At 41.9% G+C, this 21,532-nt stretch overlaps 1 protein-coding gene across 4 annotated transcripts in view; it reads right to left on the reverse strand.

The window, feature by feature from the left end:
• The window catches only part of tnk2b (tyrosine kinase, non-receptor, 2b), a 308,398-nt gene that overhangs the window by 194,574 nt on the left and 92,292 nt on the right, over positions 1–21,532 (reverse strand). The window contains exon 1 of one of the 4 annotated variants that reach the window (XM_068042397.1): positions 11,984–12,053. The exons of the other annotated variants lie outside the window; for them this stretch is intronic. The gene's annotated coding sequence lies outside the window, so the exon portion shown is untranslated. Of the gene's footprint in view, positions 1–11,983; positions 12,054–21,532 lie in introns of those variants that run through there. 4 annotated transcript variants of the gene reach the window in all.

Here is a 21,532-nt window from a genome sequence, read left to right on the forward strand (position 1 = left end):
TTAGTAGCTCGTCACTGTTCTATCCTTCAGTTTCCACACACAAAGAACAAAGAAAATTACAGCACAGGAACAGGCCCTTCGGCCCTCCAAGCCTACGCCGATCCAAATCCTCTATCTAAACCTGTCGCCTATTTTCTAAGGGTCTGTATCTCTTTACTTCCTGCCCATTCATGTATCTGTCTAGATACATCTTAAAAGACGCTATCGTGACCGCGTCTACCACCTCCGCTGGCAAAGCGTTCCATGCACCCACCACCCTCTGCGTAAAGAAATTTCCACGCATATCCCCCCCTAAACTTTTCCCCTTTCACTTTGAACTCGTGTCCCCTTGTAATTGAATCCCCCACTCTGGGAAAAAGCTTCTTGCTATCCACTCTGTCTATACCTCTCATGATTTTGTACACCTCAATCAGGTCCCCCCTCAACCTCCGTCTTTCTAATGAAAATAATCCTAATCTACTCAACCTCTCTTCATAGCTAGCACCCTCCATACCAGGCAACATCCTGGTGAATCTCCTCTGCACCCTCTCCAAAGCATCCACATCCTTTTGGTAATGTGGCGACCAGAACTGCACGCAGTATTCCAAATGTGGCCGAACCAAAGTCCTATGCAACTGTAACATGACCTGCCAACTCTTGTACTCAATACCCCGTCCGATGAAGGAAAGCATGCCGTATGCCTTCTTGACCACTCTATTGACCTGCGTTGCCACCTTCAGGGAACAATGGACCTGAACACCCAAATCTCTCTGTACATCAATTTTCCCCAGGACTTTTCCATCTACTGTATAGTTCACTATTGAATTGGATCTTCCAAAATGCATCACCTCGCATTTGCCCTGATTGAACTCCATCTGCCATTTCTCTGCCCAACTCTCCAGTTTATCTATATTCTGCTGTATTCTCTGACAGTCCCCTTCAGTATCTGCTACTCCACCAATCTTAGTGTCATCTGCAAACTTGCTAATCAGACCACCTATACTTTCCTCCAAATCATTTACGTATATCACAAACAACAGTGGTCCCAGCACGGATCCCTGTGGAACACCACTGGTCACACGTCTCCATTTTGAGAAACTCCCTTCCACTGCTACTCTCTGTCTCCTGTTGCCCAGCCAGTTCTTTATCCATCTAGCTAGTACACCTTGGACCCCATGCGCCTTCACTTTCTCCATCAGCCTACCATGGGGAACCTTATCAAACGCCTTACTGAAGTTCATGTATATGACATCTACAGCCCTTCCCTCATCAATCAACTTTGTCACTTCCTCAAAGAATTCTATTAAGTTGGTAAGACATGACCTTCCCTGCACAAAACCATGTTGCCTATCACTGATAAGCCCATTTTCTTCCAGATGGGAATAGATCCTATCCCTCAGTATCTTCTCCAGCAGCTTCCCTACCACTGACGTCAGGCTCACCGGTCTATAATTACCTGGATTATCCCTGCTACCCTTCTTAAACAAGGGGACATTAGCAATTCTCCAGTCCTCCGGGACCTCACCCGTGTTTAAGGATGTTGCAAAGATATCTGTTAAGGCCCCAACTATTTCCTCTCTCGCTTCCCACAGTAACCTGGGATAGATTGCATCCGGACCTGGGGACTTGTCCACCTTAATGCCTTTGAGAATACCCAACACTTCCTCCCTCCTTATGCCGACTTGACCTAGAGTAATCAAACATCTGTCCCTAACCTCAACATCCGTCATGTCCCTCTCCTCGGTGAATACCGATGCAAAGTACTCGTTTAGAATCTCACCCATTTTCTCTGACTCCACGCATAACTTTCCTCCTTTGTCCTTGAGTGGGCCAATCCTTTCTCTAGTTACCCTCTTGCTCCTTATATATGAATAAAAGGCTTTGGGATTTTCCTTAACCCTGTTTGCTAAAGATATTTCATGACCCCTTTTAGCCCTCTTAATTCCTCGTTTCAGATTGTGCCTACAATCCCGATATTCTTTCAAAGCTTCGTCTTTCTTCAGCTGCCTAGACCTTATGTATGCTTCCTTTTTCCTCTTAGCTAGTCTCACAATTTCACCTGTCATCCACGGTTCCCTAATCTTGCCATTTCTACCCCTCATTTTCACAGGAACATGTCTCTCCTGCACGCTAATCAACCTCTCTTTAAAAGCCTCCCACATATCAAATGTGGATTTCCCTTCAAACAGCTGCTTCCAATCTACATTCCCCAGCTCCTGCCGAATTTTGGTATAGTTGGCCTTCCCCCAATTTAGCACTCTTCCTTTAGGATCACTCTCGTCTTTGTCCATGAGTATTCTAAAACTTACGGAATTGTGATCACTATTCCCAAAGTAGTCCCCTACTGAAACGTCAACCACCTGGCCCGGCTCATTTCCCAACACCAGGTCCAGTATGGCCCCTTCCCGAGTTGGACTATTTACATACTGCTCTAGAAAACCCTCCTGGATGCTCCTTACAAATTCTGCTCCATCTAGACCTCTAACACTAAGTGAATCCCAGTCAATGTTGGGAAAATTAAAATCTCCTATCACCACCACCCTGTTGCTCCTACAGCTTTCCATAATCTGTTTACATATTTGTACCTCTATCTCACGCTCGCTGTTGGGAGGCCTGTAGTACAGCCCCAACATTGTTACCGCACCCTTCCTATTTCTGAGTTCTGCCCATATTGCCTCACAGCTCGTGTCCTCCATAGTGCCTTCCTTCAGCACAGCTGTGATATCCTCTTTGACCAGTAATGCAACTCCTCCACCCCTTTTACCTCCCTCTCTATCCCGCCCGAAGCATCGGTATCCTGGGATATTTAGTTACCAATCATGCCCTTCCCTTAACCAAGTCTCAGTAATAGCAATATCATACTCCCAGGTACTAATCCAAGCCCTAAGTTCATCTGCCTTACCTACTACACTTCTTGCATTAAAATAAATGCACCTCAGACCACCAGTCCCTTTGCTTTCATCATCTGCTCCCTGCCTACTCTTTCCCTTAGTCACGCTGACTTCATTATCTAGTTCCTTACAGGCTTTAGTTACTACATCCTTACTCTCTACTGACCTCATTTGGTTCCCATCCCCCTGCCACATTAGTTTAAACCCTCCCCAACAGCGTTAGCAAAAGCACACACAGCACAAAGGGACAGACTTTGTTAATTACTCTGTTTTATAGAAAGTGGCATCCAAAACCGCAAAGACAAAGAGCTTGTCTACATAGTACAACACATTGAATAAAATGCTCACAAAGAAAAACGATAAAGAATAATATAAATTGTTTCTCTAAACAAGTATAATTTAAGGGAATAAAACAATAAAGAGAATAAAATATTTAATATTTTAGTAAGTATATTTAACTAGAAACATGAGACATATATTTCATTGACAACTCATTCTAAGTACCTGTTATTCCTGTAGGTGATGATATGATAAATATTTTCAATGTTAATGGTGTCACACCATGTAGCATACAATAGCTGCAATATTTTATAGTGCCAGTATATCACCCTGTGGCTGCACACTGACCACCAGAGATAGGGAGGAGTGGTAAAGGTTAGAGGAAAGAATACCTGAAGATCATAAGAATGTGAGGAGGTCATTTAGCACTTCAAGCCTGTTTTGCCATTCAATTAAATCATGGCTGATCTGTAACGCCATTTAGCTGCATTTAATACATATACCTGGATGCCCTTACCTAAATAAAACGTCTGTTGATCTCAGCTGTGAAAATTTTAGTTGACACTGCAACAAGTTTTTGGGGTCATCTTAATTCATCTATCCATCAGAAAAGGTTGCCCCCTACAACTCAAAATTGAGTAAATGATCCCAGGGTTTTTACTTACACTACCCCACCTGGATATCCATTCCAAGTGTGAAGAACTTCCTAACATTAGTTGCATGTTTGTCTTTCACCATTTTGAAGTTGTGCCTTCTTGTTGCATTTTCAAAATTGAATTTGATGCATTTATTCTGAATTTAAATTTTACACGTTACTTACTATTATATACTTCTCTGGGGTCCTTTGTTGGTCATCTCCTTTCAAGACTGCATCATCAGCATTCAATTTGCTCAGATTATTGCTTCTCCACAGTGATCAGATGGGCATATTAAGTGCCAGGTCTATGAACACAGATCTCCAGGATAAACTTGGAGCTTCTCAAATTAAATGTGCCATTTTCAAGCAAGAAATTACCAGCAGCACAAAGGTCTTTATAGATTTGTATGAATGAAAGAACTATGGCTTTTTTGATAATAGAAGGTGTCTGTGTAATATGCCCATTTAAACAGCAGGTGGTGCTTCTATTCCTAACCGGGCAAATGTGGAGTGAACTGTTTCATCACCTCACCACTTGGGTGGGTGACACACAAACTAGACAAAACAAGAAACCAAAAAGCCATAAACCATTCAAACAAATGTACTGCTGCCAATGTAGGTAAACACAAACCAGCCACTGAGAACAGCAGACACCTAATTTTCTGCATTATCAGTAAGGTGGCAGCTTTTTTACCCCATGACACAAATATACTACCTCACAAAGTCTGCCCCCACTGCTAGTGTATTCATATTTCAAAATTCACTCTCCATTATTGACTATTACCTCAAAGTTTAGTGCCTGAACAACAGCTTACCCTTACATAGAGCCACTCCTGTAAAAAAAAACTTCCAGGGCGATGTCAAAATTGAAGAGAAGGCATAGCCAAAGAGATTTTTTAAGAGGCTTTTGAAGGAAGTTGGAGGGGCAGTAAGATTAGTAGATTTGGAAGACAATCCTAAACAGCTGGAATATAGTTACTGGAACATCAGCTTCTGATGTGGGAGTGAAGGAATTGGGGAATGAGCAGTTATACAGAGTTAGGGGACCGGATGATGTCGGCTGGGAGATACTGAATGATCTTCTGCAAATGTAAGAGTGGAACTAGGCCATGGTGGATTTTGTAAACAAGAATGATGACTTTAACATCAATAGTTTGAGATACCTGGCAAGCTGTGATACCAGAGGTAACAGTGCACTAGTGCAACTTACTCTAAAACATCTCTGGGAACTGCCTTTTACTGAGATGAAACTAGTGTTCAATAACATGGGAGTCCAAACTTTAACCTGAGCCCCATACTGCCCTCAAACCCCAGCAATCCAGCCCTTGAACCATACAGACCAGGAATGGCTCAAATTAGATCCATAGTCCATGCTGGGCTCACTAAAATTAACTGGGGCAGCAGACAGCAGGAGCACTAGGATTGACCTCAGCATCTGATGGCTAGCGAGAGAGGGCCCCCGAACTGATCAATATCAAGCATCTACTGCTGGAAAAGTGCATGTCAACATCAAGTGAGTGCAGAATCAAGCTTGATTGTGATGGCCCATTGTTTGAATAATCCATTGTTGATCCTCGAGATGTTACCGGACACACAAGAGCTGAAGTACAGGTCGTTAGAGAAACGGATCCAGAAACACTGCCCTGTACTTCTGGAATACAGGATTGTTTATTCCTCCCCAAGTGAAATTACAGAGTATCTATTCATCCTCACTGTTCAGTCTTGGCCAATAACATTTTCACACTTGGCTTTTGCTTGGACCCAGCAGCCCAGGAATCATCATGTTCCATGGAATGTTTGAGCCAACGTGTGAAGAAAACATTCAAACAGACTCTGATTAAGTATGAATTGGTCAAGATTGCTACCTTCAGCAGTAGAAAATTGTTCATGGCACCTGCACGGTCTGTCCTGTAAAAAAAAAGTCATACTGGCAGGAAAGCCCATTCCAGCAAACTGCTCTGTGTTGTGCTCAACAACTTCTTGATGCCTCAACACTGAAGCAATATGCAAAAATCAACTATAATGATTGGCCCATCTGATATACCAGCCAGCATCCAACCTATGCTTCTTAATTGGGTATGCATCTTTGAAGTTAACTCTTTGTAAGCAGCATCCAACTGCACAGCAATATCATAACATGAATTAAACCAAAATCCCGTTTGATCAAGTAAAAATCCCAACATGTTACAGTTATGATACAGTAAGTAGCTATGGGTTGTTTCTACTGGTCAGCGGGAAGGTAATTTATGATAATTGCAAAAAGAACTAAAGTGAAGTTAGAAAAGAATTCTTTTATGGACACAAACTGTTATGGAAGTAGGATCCATAAATTCTTCTAAATGTTAATTAGATTGTTGCTTGAAAAAGAATATTAAATGGGCAGCGAAGAGGTTTAGAAGGCATGTGCTGGGGATTTCCACTTGCCAGCCCACAACTGTCCATTAAAATTTATGGGGGAAAAAAAAAATCACATAGTGGTGATGCACAAACAAAAAATTCAGCCCAGATCTCTTAAATTACAAGCTGTATTTCAAATACAGCCTCAACAGACATCTACATGAAGCTGGAATCATATGTAAAGTGTATATTCTGAATGAACAAATTGTAGTGGAGAAAATTTGTTTTTTTAAATTATTTTTGTAATTTCAATTTCATGAAGTTGTTTAGTCTCTGACCTGTGACTCTCCCAACATACTCTCTGCTGGTTAGAAAATGAAGTGTTTCCACTGGAGGGGGAATCTGCAAATGTCACAAGAGATTTTTTTTTATTGAATGCTAAGAATTCTGTGTGCTTTTAAAAAAAAACCCGAAAAAGCGGATTTTTCTGTGAACATTGAATGCTGAAACTTGGTGTTTGAACTGAGTGGCACGGACTGGAAGACACCTGTTCCAAACAGCAGCAAGAGAAATGACAGGTCACATGACTTGATTGTTGGAGGTTCAGTTTCATTTTTACATTGAGACCAGTAAGCTGGACAGGCAGGAGGCAGAACAAACTGGCTGGGACCTGTCATTTGTAGACCAGATAAAATGACCTCTCCCCGAAAAAGGCGGCTTGCCTCTCTTGTAAAAAGAAATTCTACATTTGAGGTGGTGGCAGTGGTCTGCCTGGAGAAAGAAAAGACACCTGGAGAGGACAAGACGCAGGCAAAGAGGAGTTGCTGCGCTCTGTGGAGAAAGGCTCCTTTGCTGAGAGGAAGCCCTGCATTTTAAAAGGTTGCAGATTCCTATTGACTCCAGTCTCTGAAAAATCTCTGCCTCAGGAGTGATTCCTGTTGCCTCTTATGGTTTGGGATATCCTGAAAGCTCAAGAAAGCTTCTATGTCAAAACCCATGTAGACCTGTTGCTACACCCTTTGCTTAAAGATCTGTGTGACGCCTGCTGCAGACTAAGTTCCGTGAACGTCTACCCATCACAGACTGTTCATCAACTGCGCCTGGAGAGACTTCGAATGGCATCCGACTATTTGACTCTGGGACACCTCACCAACCCGGAAATATCCGACCAGAGCGTGACAACTAATTATTTTGTGCTTAAGAAACAATTGTAAACTAAAACATCCTTTTCTTCCAGTTAACCATTCTTTTTGTATGTATGTTTATGTGGGTTAGGAAGAAGAAGAAGTTTTAAAAGAATCCTTTCACATATCGAGTTATCTCATTTTCATTTAAGACTTAGTTTATTAATACATGGTTAATTTTGTTGTTGTTTAAAGAAACCTGGTTTGGTGTACTTTATTCTGGGGGACAAATAGAGTGTTTAATTTGGCTATTTTCTGGTAGGTGGGAAACTTTATTAATATGCTGTGACCTGTGGAGTAGTGGGACTGAATTAACAGTGCATTACTCCCGCCTCGGTCGTAATTGTTTTATCTCATCTAAACCTCTCATTATTCACTCACCCTGCATGAATTTCAGGATAGACATAATAAATCTCCTGAAGGAGAGATTGCAAGAAAGCAGGCAATGGGCAGTATCCAGAAAGTAGAAACAATAGGCTGAAGGAGAAAAAAGCAAAGTTTCAAATAAAATCTGCTTGGTTAGACATAATTTAATCCCTTCATTATTTTAAAAGCCTCAATCATATCCCCTCAAAGTCCAAGCTTTTCCAAAGTAAAAAGTCCCAGGTCTCTAAGCCTGTGCTGATAATAACGGGTCCTTAAACTAGGTATCAATCAAATGGCTCAACTACAGACTTTTCCAAAGTCCTCAATATCCCTCATGAGAGATGACCAAGAAGGGACACAGTACTGTATGCAGCCAGAACAATGCACTGGATAAATAAAGGATTGTACTGATAGCTCTTCTGTTTAATTTTTCTAGATATAAAGCTCAACAGTGAGGATGACATGAACTGCCTGCAACAGGACATAGGCTAGTAGAATGGGCAGACAGGTGGCAGATGGAATTTAATACTGATAAGTGTGACGTGATGCATTTTGGCAGAAGGAATAGGGAGAAACAATACAGCTTTAATGACACAGTTCTAAAGAGTGTGCAGGAACAGAAGGATCTGGGGTTCATCTGCACAGATTCTTGAAGGTGGCAGGACATAGACAGACAGTAAAGCACATGGGATCTTGGGCTTCATAAATACTGAGTACAAAAGCAGGGAAGTTATGCAGAACCTTTTTAAAGCTCTGGTTAGGCCTCAACTGGAGTATTGTGTCCGGTTCTGGTCATCACACTTTAGGAAGGATGTGAGGGCCATTGAGAGAGGGTGCAGAGGAGATTTACCAGAATGGAGGATTTTAGTTACAAGGTTAGGTTGGAAAAGCTGGGTTTGTTCTCCTTAAAACAGGGGAGATTTAATACAAGTGTACAAGATTATGAAAGGCTTAGATAAGTTAAACAAGGAAAAGCTTTTCCCATGAATAAATGATACAAAGACCAGGGAACACAGATTGAAAGTTTTGGGCAGGAGATGCAGCGGGTATATGAGGAAGCACATTTTTTACGCAGCAAGCGGTAATGACCTGGAACTTGCTGTCCACCAGGGTGGTGAAAGTGGAGACAATCACTGACTTCAAGAGGAAGTTAGATAGCCACCTGAGAGAAACAGATTTGCAGGGCTACGGGGATCGAACCGGGGAGTGGGACTGCCTGCATAGCTCCATGGAGAGCTGGCACTGACCCGATGACTCTATTACCCTATTCTTTTTTGAAACAGCCTCTTAACAATGGTCATGGGCCTTCAATGATTCATGAACTACAAACCTCTTATGGTTTGGGATATCCTTCTTCCACTCAGCAGCCTTGACGACAGAACCCTGCATGGGAAATCCATGCCTGGAATTGCCCCTATCCAACTGCATCATTTTGCACTTGCCGATTTTGACATGGGCCCATTTCCCCACTGCACTAGTGTCTCTCGAGATAAGGAGGCCCAAAGAAAAAAGAAGAAGAGACTAGTTCCATCTACAAATTACTTTGTTCATCGAAGGTCCAAAGACCCACCCATATCTTCATGTCATTTGCAAACTTGTGGACTGATCCCCCTCCTCCCACCATCAATATCTTTATTTTATTTTTTATTTTATTTTTTATTTAGAGATACAGCACTGAAACAGGCCGTTCGGCCCACCGAGTCTGTGCCGACCATCAACCACCCATTTGTACTAATGCTACACTAATCCCACATTTCTACCACATCCCCACCTGTCCCTATATTCCCCTACCACCTACCTATACTAGGGGCAATTTATAATGGCCAATTTACCTATCAACCTGCAAGTTTTTGGCTGTGGGAGGAAACCGGAGCACTCAGCGAAAACCCACGCAGACACCGGGAGAACTTGCAAACTCCGCACAGGCAGTACCCAGAATTGAACCCGGGTCGCTGGAGCTGTAAGGCTGCGGTGCTAACCACTGCGCCGCCAGATCTTGATCTTCATCAAGATCAATGATAAAGATGGTGAAGGACAATGACCCCAACATCAATCCCAACAGGTACTCCACCTGACCAGCCCCCACATAAACCTGCTACGTTTAATAACAACTTTCTGTGCACACGGAATGTCCAGAAGCCATTTGACAAGCTGCTACATCAAAGGTTACTATAAAAAGTGACAGCCCATGGTGTAGGGGGTAACATATTAGCATGGATAGAGGATTGGTTAGCTAACAGGAAACAGAGAGTAGGCATAAATAAATCGTTTTAGGTTGGCAAGCTGTAACTCATGGAGTGCCACAGGAATCAGTGCTAGGGCCTCAACTATTTACAATCTATGTCAATGACTTGGATGAAGGGAAAGACTGTATGGTTGCTAAATTTGCTGATGAAACAAAGATAGGTAGGGGAGTAAGCTGTGAAGAAGGCATAAGGAGTCTGCAAAGGGATATTGATTGGTTAAGTAAGTGGGTAAAGATTTGGCAGATGGAGTATAATGTGGGAAAGTGTGAACTTGTCCACTTTGGCCAGAAAAATAGAAAAGTAACATACTATTTACATGGAGAGAGGTTGCAGAACTCTGAGATACAGAGGAATTTGGGTGTCCTAGTACACGAACACAAAAAGTTAGTATGCAGGTCCAGCAAGTGATTAAGGCGGCAAATGCAATGTTGTCATTTTTTGCAATGGGAATAGAATATAAGGAGAGAATTTTTGCTACAGTTGTACAGGACATTGATGAGACCACATCTAGAGTATTGTGTACAGTTTTGGTCTCCTTACTTAAGAAAGGATATAATTGCATTGGAAGCAGTTCAGAGAAGGTTCATTCGACTGATTCCTGGGATGAGGGGGTTATCTTATGAGGAAAGGTTGGACAGGTTGGGTCTGTATTCAATGGAGTTCAGTAGGATGAGAGGTGATTTTATTGAAACATATAAGATCCTGAGGGGACTCGACAGGGTGGATGTTGAAAGAATGTTTCCCCTTGTGGGACAGCCTAAAATTAGTGGCCACAGTTTAAAAATAAGAGGCCTCTACTTTAAGACAGAGATGAGGGAATTTATTTCTCGCAGTGGTCACGAGTCTGTGGGACTCTCTTCTCCGGAGAGTAGTGAAGGTAGGGTCATTGAAGGTTTTTAAGGCAGAAATAGACAGATTCTTGGCAAACAAGGGAGTCAATGGGTATCGGGGGTAGGCAGGAAAGTGGAGTTGAGTCCACAAACAGACCAGCCATGATCTTATAGAATGGTAGAGCAGGCTCAAGGGGCCGAATGGTCTACTCCTGCTCCTAGTTCGTTTGTACATAGTTAGACAAATGCAACCAATGTTCAATCCAACCTAAGATTAGCCCACCAATTCCACAAGACATAACTATACTCAATAGCATTTTGTGTAGCACTTTATCAAAGACTATTCAATACACATTATCTACCGGGGTTTTCACCTCCTTGAAAAGATTTCATCAAGTTACTGAGACGTGACCTTTTTCAGAAGTCATGCTCCTTAGTTTCACGCACATACAACATGTCTCTAATTACAGCAACGGAGATTAAACTAATGAGCATACAGTTTCCTGGTTTTAACTTTCTCCCCTTTTAAAATATAGAGATTGTATTGGTCTCTCACCATGGGAATAATCCCTCGACTTCAGTGAGTTGCTAAATATATGAAGCACTGGTTGGATACGTCCGCAGGATGGAAGACAGTCACATACCCAAGAACTTTCTGCATGGTGAGGTATCCAGAGCCAGACAACCAGTGGGGCATCCAAAGCTCCACTTCAAGGATGCTTGCAAGCGTGACATGAAGGCCCTAAATGTTGACTAACGCACCTGGGAGTCACTAGCTGGCAAAAGGAGGAAAATAGTGACACATCCTGTGGACTGGTGTGCACTACCACAAGGACCAGTTGCTACAGCAGCTTGGCAACAGGCGCCAGTGCCAAAAACAACAATGCACAGCATTACTTGACAGCTTCACGTGCAGAACATGTGGCAGAACCTGCCTCTCAAGGATTGGCCTTCACAGCCATCAACAAAGGTGTACCAAGAGAAGACACCCCACCTAAATGGACTGCTTGCTGCGTGTCCATCATCTTTTGTAGATATGAAGCACTACATTAGTGCATTCTATAGGAAATTTTCTTCATTCTGGCTCTAACATTAAGAGGCCTCACTCTTTGGCAGATCTATTGAAAAAGTAAAATAAGTTCCATGTCCAATTTTAAGCTACAGCCTAGACAAATAATGCAAGAGAGGTCTTTGAGAGATATACTGGAAGTATAATGCATTTTAAACATCGTACCTTTATAGTTGTAGTAACAACGCACCAAGGAGAGTGCGACTCCCCAACTACTTGCAGCCAACTTCTAGGTTTTCAGTGCGGAAGTGTGTTACAATTGATATTTTTGACTGATTTCCTGCCATGCTGCAGCTTCAGTAGTACCCACAATTCTTGAACTGATTTATTAAAGTAATAACCACAACTGCAAATGTGGTTAGTACGCACAGGTCATTTAAAGGATCAGCCTTTGCAGGGAAAATGTGCCCTGAAAGACACTTTACTATGTTCGTAAGCAGAAATGGGCATAACAATAGCATCTGACACAAGATATGTAAACCTTTATCTAAACAATTTTTTAATTGAAAACATGCAAAGAAAACACTGTGAAGATGTGTACTGAAGACAAATACATGTCTTATGGCTGTACAAATTCAGGTTTTGGTCACCGCTGGGGCAAGCAGTGGAGTTTCAGAACAGACAGTGCCAGGGACACAAACCTCCACCGCACCACACCTCAGACAAAGACATTTTTCACAAAAGGGCTTGTCTACCACTTGTCCTAAATTATTGGCAGTTTTGTATTGGGTCCATGCCTATTAGAAACTGAACTGATGCTGCCAATTCCTATAGCTTGCAGACAGAGAACACTTTCATCACATCAACAGCAGATTGAGCTGAGACACCAACCTCCATCATCAGATTGTCAATTATGGATGTTATAAACTACCACAGTGTTCGAGCACTCATGCTGTTGATAATGTGCTATGAGATTTTTAATTGAAAGATTTGAGTTTTAATTAAAAAAGTGCAAATTTTGTGTTCATCAAGTAAATGAATATTCAGAGCTGGGGAAGGTGCAGATCAATTGTAGTCCCCTCTATTCTGCCCCTCCAATGTGCCTCAGCTCCAAACTCAAAAAGTGATGCTTTTTAATTTCTCAGATCAGCTATCCTATGGCTTCCAACTGAGATTAATAGTTTAGTGACAATTAATGCATATTATTCTAAGAAGAATATACTTTCCCCATATTTAAATCTTTCAAAGAGTGTCGTGGGTAGTATTTTAATTTTAAAACAAGCATACAGTGATCGGTACCAAGTACAACGCTTCAACTGACAGTGTAATGTTTCAATGTGGAGGGGTTGGAATAACAGAAGTGTGGCATCTATTAGCTGTCTCTTATTGTTAGAACAATTTTAATGTTCACAGACTGATTCAAAATCACAGTGATCTTCTGACTTTGATCTAAGGAAATACCACTCACAGTGCATGAGCTCATTTCATACCACACTTTCCATCAGATTGGCAGCCAACAAACAGACCAAAGAAAGAAATGGACCCTGGCAATATCCCTGTGGGATCCAGAACGTCGCACAGCAACCTACACATCATAAGCACTGTCACTTCAAATACAGCCCACACTACAGCATAAATTACTCCAGTTTTGTCTCAAGTTCAAATAAAATCTCTTTCATTGTGACAAAACTCAGTTGAGAGGAATTCCCTCAATAAAACACTGCACACATCATGCTGAGCAATACTTTTTGATGTTGAGCACTGAACTCCAAATTCAGAAGAACCTGACCTTGAGCCCCCTGCTCACATTTGCATTCAAACTCATCTATCCACATCCAGTGAGTTTTGCTTGTTTTACCTGTCCGGAGCATGTGAAAGTGAGGTTTTATTCCAAGCAGAGGGAGCATGATACAAATAAACCTGCTTTACTTTGCCTACACAGTGTCATCTTGGCCCTCACCGCCAAGAATGAGACACATTAATTTCACCACAAGGACATTAAATTTCAAATTGTTGCCTGGAAGAAGAGAAGGCCTGTGACAAGGGGTTACCAGGCCCCTGGCTGGCAAGACATTTTTGCATATTAACAGACAGTGCGTGGAACAAAGGAGCTATCCCCTGCTCCAACACAATCCACAAACAGACGTAGTAAAACCAGTTAGTCACATGAGTAACCTGCTTGGCAGTCTTGGTTTTTTTCTGAATTGTACAGTTTTGAACTGAGAGTCTGTTTAAAGCGGAATGCTCCTGGATTGAAAAAGACCTCCTTGTCTGCTCCCATCTCTTTCTCACAGAACTCCAAAACCAACTGAAGACACATGAACCCCAAGAGAGAAAAGTCTCCTACCGTGAACAAGGTTTAAGAAGAATACTGGGTCCCAACAAAAAGCAAGATCTACCTACACTCAAGGATATTACAGTGAGCCCGAAGCACAGTAACAAAAAGCCCTCTTCAGAGATTGCCTCAAACTTTTCCACTTTTTCTTCTGCTCTTTCTGTCCCTATCTGCACGTGTGTATCTCGTATGCTTGCTAGCATGAGCGCGTCATGTATCTGTAGGCATAACCGAATTAGAGGTTAAGTTTAACAAATTTCACTTTTCTTCTTTAACCCTGAGAAAACCTGTTGTGCTGGTTTCTTTACCTTATAATTGGAAAGTGGTGAACAAGGATTCACCAAGGGGGAGCTAAAAACATGGTGTGTTTAAAATTAAACCCTGTTACAGTAAGGCCAGGTAAAGGTTGAAAGGGAACCCTAGACCTCTTTCCCACCTGGTTGTAACAACAGTCATACCATAGAGCAGCACTGATAGCATTTGCTAGAGGGGTTCACAAACAGACCATATCCAGAAGTATAAACTTGCATTTATACTGCACCTTTCACATCCTCTGGACATCCCCAACATTTCACAGCCACAGAGTTATTTTTGAAATGTAGCCAAAAACAGTAAACTAAATTGCACAGAGCAAAACCCCACAAACAGTAGTGAGATAAATTACCAAGTAACGTGTTTCGATAGTGAACGAGGGACAAATTTTGACATGAATACGATCTTCTTCAAATAGTGCCAAAAGATCTTTTATGTTCGTCTTAACAGGCAGATAGCACCTTGTTTTTTACACCCCATCCAAACAACAGCACCTCTGAAGGTGCAGCATTCCCTCAGTACTGCACTTAATTACCTATATAGATTATGTAAAGTCCTGCAATAAGGCTTGAACACACAACCTTCTGGCTCAGAGCTGAGAGTAGTGCTACCTCTTAGCCAAACTGGCACTTTCCAGCTGGAAGGTGGGATGAGGATGAATCTACATCCTGTCTTCCTAACAAGGACAATGGTAACAGTGGGGAAGATGATTATGTACAGAACAACAAGAGGCCCGTAATCAAAAGTTTCAGAATCTCCTTTACTTTATAAACTTCCTAAATGACCTGGAGTTTACAGACAAGGGCAGCAGGCACATAGAAACACGACCATCTGCAAGTTCCCCTCCAAATCACCCAAAATGCTGATTTGGAAAATATGGCCACTCCCCTCATCGTCCCTGGGTCAAAATCCTGGAACTCCCTACTTGACAGCAGTGTAGGAGTACCTGCACTATACTACATTCAGGCTTGGACTGATAAGTGGCAAGTAACATTCATGACACACGCGTGCCAGGCAAAGACCATCTCCAACAAGAGAGAATTTAACCATCTCCCCTGGACATTCAATGACATTACCAACACTGACTGCGTGATCATCAACATTCTGGGGGTTACCAATGACCAGAAACTGAACTGGACCAGCCATATAAATACTATGGCTACAAGACCAGATCAGAGGTTGGGAATTCTGCAGTGAGTAACTCACCTCCTGACTCCCCAAAGCCTGTCCACTGTCTGCAAGGGACAAGTCAGGAATGTGATGGAATAGTTTCCACTTGCCTGGATGAGTGCAGCTCCAACAACATTCAAGAAGCTCGACACCATCCAGGGCAAAGCAACCTGCTTGATCGGCACCCCATCCACCATCTTAAACATACAACTCCCTCCATCACTGTCGCACAGTGGCAGCAGTGTGTACCATCAAGAAGATACACTGCAGCAACTCCCCAGCACCTCCCAAACCCACGACCTCTACCACCTAGAAAGACAAGGGCAGCAGACACATGGGAACAGCACCACCTGCAAGTTACCCTCCAAGTCACACACTATCCTGATTTGTAACCATATTGCTATTCCTTCACTTTCGCTGGGTCAACAACCTGGAACTCCCCAACACTGTGTACGGACTGCAGTGGTTCAAGGCAGCGGCTCACCACCACCTTCTCAAGGGCAATTAGGGATGGGCAATAAATGCTGGTGTTGCCAGGGATGCTGACATCCCATGAACAAATAAAAAAAAATGATCCTGCTGGAATTTCAGGAAGAAACACTGAACAGTGAGTAAACTTTACACACCTTTCAGATATAACATTCGCACGTTACAGACAGCAGTATCAAAGTCAGGCCACTGTGACAAAGCACCCGTATAGATTACAAGTTCACTGAGATGACTAAGACTAGGGTTAAACTACTCACTTACAATTAGACACACAAAGAGACTGCTTTTTTTCTTACAAAAATAACAGTGACCGTATCTGGAAGTAATTGAGATTTGCAGCTTGTACCCTGGTGAAAATGAAGGTCTATGCGAATCACCTTCTGATGCAGCCTCTCAGAGTACTGGGAGCTCACTAGCTCCACACCATTGGCAGTATAAGGTACAAGTTACTACTGTCAAGAAAACACAATATACTCAATGAGAAATATTAATTCATTGATTGGAAACTTATATTAAACTTTTAATGGAAAAAATCCTACAGTTAACTTTTAAAAAAAACTGACAACCAAGATGGCCACCACAATTTGCATCTGAAATACCTCACATTCCAGAACATCGAATTGGAGACATGAGTCTAACAAGAAGCACAGCCAGGACAATGCTTTGGCTAACTGAGTAGATTATCCATCTCGTTAGCAAGACATTCAAAGCCATCTGAGGCATTCATGAGCGAAGACGTCCCTCCAGAGTATAAGCACTGACAATACCATCTGAGAGAGGTTTTGGGTTTTAGAGTTTGGACCTCATTACAAAGGGGATTGAGCGAACTATGTGATCGTCTCCCCAGGCTGTGTAAAACTGAAAGTTTTGTTGCACACAAGAGACAAGCAGTAACCAAGTGTGCAGTAGCAGAGAAAGCTGTGTGTCTCCCTTTCTCTCTTCATAAAACATCAAGTTTGAAAACCGTGTGCGACTGTAGACCCTCCAAGCTTACAGAGACCAGGGGAAGAGAGTCACCTAAATGACTACCTCCAAGAAAGCCCTGCGCCAAGCAGGCCAGCTACAAAGTGCACTTGGACTAGGCAAATACTTCAAGAATACAACGCCAGCCAGAAGACTACTGAATCATCCAACCTCAGACTGTGTATTTAATTTTTATTTATTCTAGACTTTAATCCAACAAAAAAAACTTACTTTCCACTCTGTAATCTATTTGTGTGTATGCGATTCTCATGTGAATGTGTGGCATTTTTTTTTATTATTTTAAAATCGGGCTTAGATTGTTAAGTATAATAAACTTGCCTCTTGTTTAAACTCAAGCAAACTTGTATGATTGGTTCTTTCATGATCACATTAAAGGTAAAAGGTAAAACACTCACTGAGGTGATAAGCATAACCACTGTTTCAAAAGGAATAAACCCTGTTGCGGTCAAATAAGTGGAAGGGCAAGAGGGGCGACTGTGACCCCCTCCTCACCTGGCCGTAACACTGCTGACAATAATATAGCTTCTACTAATGAAGTTGCAGCATGCTGAACTGGGAATGGAAGGGGTGGGGACAGAATTAAAGAGCAAACTGTTGTACCCATAATTCCACTGAGCACATGACTGATTTGGGGCAAGCTACAAGGGAAAAAGCTGACAGGAAAACAAACTTCCCCACAGGAAGAAAAGGCAAAACATTGGAAGGATCGTAAATTCTGTGTTTGCTCAGGCAGTATTTGCAAAATGTGTTGCATTGGTGTATGTGCCTCAGAAAGTACTATACCCCTTATTTTGAAACTCTGCCCCCAGGTCTAGATTACCCCATGAGGGGAAGCACCCTCTCAGCAGCTACCCTGTCAAGACCGCTCAGAATCTTATATGCTTCAATAAGATGACCTCTCATTCCTCTAAACTACAATGAGTATAGGCCCAACCTTTCCTCATAAGACAACCCCTCCTCCTAGGAATCAGCCTACTGAACCTTCTCTGAACTGCTTCCAGACAAGTATATCCCTCCTTAACTAAAGAGACCAAAACTGTACGCAGTACTCTAGGCGCAGTCTCACCAATGCCCTGTACAGTTGTAGCAAAACTTCCCTACTTTTATACTCCATCTCCCTTGTGATAAATGCCAACATTCCATTTGCCTTCCTAGTTACTTGCTGTACCTGCATGCTAACCTTTTGAGATTCATGTACAAGGACACCCAGATCCCTCTGTACCACAGCATTCTGCAGTCTCTCGCCATGTAAATAATATTCTGCTTTTTTATTCTTCTTGCCAAAGTGGACATTTTCCCACATTATACTCCATCTGCCAAATTTTTGCCCGCTCACTTAACCTATCTATATCTCTTTGCAAACACTTTGTGTCCTCCTCACAACTTGCTTTCCTACTATCTTTGTATTGTTCACAAAGTTGGCTACAATACACTCGGTCCCTTCGTCCAAATCATTAATATAGATTGTAAATAGTTGAGGCCTCAGGACTGATCCGTGTGGCATTCCACTAGTTAAAGTTTGCCAACCTGAAAATTACCCATTTTGTTTCCTGTTAGTTTGCCAATCCTCTATCTGTGCTAATATAATACCACCAACACCATGAGCTCTCATCTTGTGCAGAAACCTTTTATCTTATCGAATGCCTTTTGGAAATCCAAATACACTACATCTACTGGTTCCCATTTATCCACCCTGCTTGTTACACCCTCCAAGAATGGTAATAAATTTGTCAAACACAATTTCCCTTTCATAAAACCATGGTGACTCTGCCTGATTGCATTATGATTTTCTAAATGCCCTGCTACTACTTCCTTAATAATGGATTCCAGCATTGTCCCCAATGACAAATATTAGGCTAACTGGCCTGTAGTTAGTTTACCGCTTTCTGTCTCCCTCCTTTCTTGAATAAAGGTGTTACATTTGCGGTTTTCCAATCCGCTGGGACCTTTCCAGAATCTAGGGAATTTTGGAAGATTACAACCAATGCACCCACTATCGCTGCAGCCACTTCTTTTAAGACTCTAGGATGCAGGCCATCAGGTCCGGGGACTTGTTAGCCTTTAGTCCCATTAGATTTTCTTGTACTTTTTCTCAAGAGATAGTGATTGTTTTAAGCTCCTCCCTCCCTTTTACCTCTTGATTTTCTGCTATTCTTGGGATGCTTTTTGTATCTTCTACTGTGAAGACAGATACAAAATACTTGTTCAAAGTCTTTACCATTTCCTTGTTTAAAGTGTCTACCATTTCCTCGTTTCCCATTAATTCCCCAGTCTCATCTAAGGACCAACATTTACCTTAGCTACTCTCTTCCTTTTTATATATTTGTAGAAGATTTTACTGTCTGTTTTTATATTTCTTGCTAGTTTACTCTAATTTCTCCCTTTTCTTAAAAGTCATTATCTGCTGATTTCTAAAACTTTCTCAATCTTCTGGTCTACCACTAATCTTTGCAGCATTGTATGCCTTTTTTCCAATTTGATACCATCTTTACTTCCTTAGCTACCAATGGTGCATCCTTCTCATAGATTCTTACAGAAATATCTCCTTAAATGTCTGCCACTACTGTCGCACCTTTTAACTTATTTTCCCAGTCCACTTTGACCAGATCTGTCTTCATAAACTTAAATAAAGGCAATTACATAGTTTTAGACCCAAACTTCGCACCCTCAAACTGAATGCGAAATTCTATCATGCTATGATCACTCTTACCTAAAGGATCCTTTACTATGAGGTCATTTATTAATCCTGTCTCATTATACATTATCAGGTCTAAATTAGCCTGCACCCAGGTTGGTTCCAGAACATACTGTTCTAAGACATTGTCCCGAAAACACTCTATGAACTCATCCTCCAGGCTGCCTTTGCCAATTTGATTAGTCCAATCTATAGGGAGATTAAAATCACCCACAATTATTGCAGTACCTTTCCTACAAGCCATTACTTCTTAATTTATATTCTAAAAACTATTCCAATCAGTGACTTCTTTCCTTTGCTATTTCTTATCTCCACCCAAACTGATTCTACATCTTGAGCTTCCGAGCTAAGATCACTTCTCCTACTGTACTGAACTCTTCCTTTATTAACAGAGCTACCCACCTCATTTTCCTCTCATCTTATCCTTCAAAAATATCAACCAGCCTTGAATATTTAGTTCCCAGCCTTGGTCACTTGCAATCACATCTCTGAAACGGCCATCATATAAGAAATAGGAGCAGGCGTAGCCATTCAGCCCCTCAAGCCTGCCCCGTCATTCAATAAGATCATGGCTGATCTGTCCCAGGCCTCAACTCCTCTTTCAGGCCTGCTCCACATACCCCTTGACTCCCCGAGATTTCAAAATCTATCTACCTCCTCCTTAAATACATTTAGTGACCTAGTCTCCACAACTCTGAGGTAAAAAATTCATGAGATTCACCACCCTCAGAGAAGAAACTCCTTCGCATCTCAGTTTTAAATGTGTGACCCCTTATTCCGTAACTATGTCCCATAATTCGAGATTCCCCCACCAGCGGAAACCTTCTCAATATCTACCCTGTCAAGCCCCCTTAAAATCTTCTATGCTTCAATAAGATCACCTCTCATTCTTCTAAACTCCAATGAGTAAAGGCCTAGCCTGTTTAGCCGTTCTTGATAAGACAACCCCTTCATCCCAGGAATCAGCCTAGTGAACCTTTTCTGAACTGCCTCCAATGCCAGTATATCCCTCCTTAAATACGGGGACCAAAACTGTAAGCAGTACTCCAGGTATGGCCTCACCAACACCCTGTACAGTTGTAACAAGACTTACCTATTATTAAAATGTAACCCCCTAGCAATAAAGGCCAAAATTCCATTTGCCTTCCTAATTAATTGCTGCACCTGCATGCTAACCTTTTGTGTTTCATGTACAAGAACACCCAGATTCCTCTGTACTGCAGTATTTTGTAGTCTTTCTCCATCTAAATAATAATCTGCCTTTTTATTCTTCCTACCAAAGTTCATAACCTCACACGTTCCCACATTGAACACTATCTGCCAAGTTTTTGTTCACTCACTTAACCTATCTATATCCCTTTGCAGATTCTTTGTGTCCTCATCACAACATGCCTTCCCACCTATTTTTGTATTGTCAGCAAATTTGAATACACTACACTTCTTCTAAGTCAGTAATACAGATCGTAAATAGTTGAGGTCCGAGGACTGATCCTTGTGGCACACCACTAGTTATGGCTTTCCAACCTGAAAAAGACCCATTAATCCCGATTCTTTGCCTTCTGTGTGTTAGACAATCCTCAATCCATGCCAACCCATTACCCCCAATATTCTGAGCTCTTATTTTATGTAATAACCTTTTATATGGCATTTTATCAAAACCCTTCTGAATCATGCATGCATTCAGATAAAGAGCCTTTAATTCTGTCTTTTTACCATTTTTCCCTACTCTGATTTTATTTGCTGGTGCACTCTTATGTTTGTACGCTCTGTCCCTTCTCGTCACACTCTG

This window comes from Heterodontus francisci, chromosome 11, assembly GCF_036365525.1.
Source record: "Heterodontus francisci isolate sHetFra1 chromosome 11, sHetFra1.hap1, whole genome shotgun sequence".
Taxonomy (NCBI): domain Eukaryota; kingdom Metazoa; phylum Chordata; class Chondrichthyes; order Heterodontiformes; family Heterodontidae; genus Heterodontus; species Heterodontus francisci.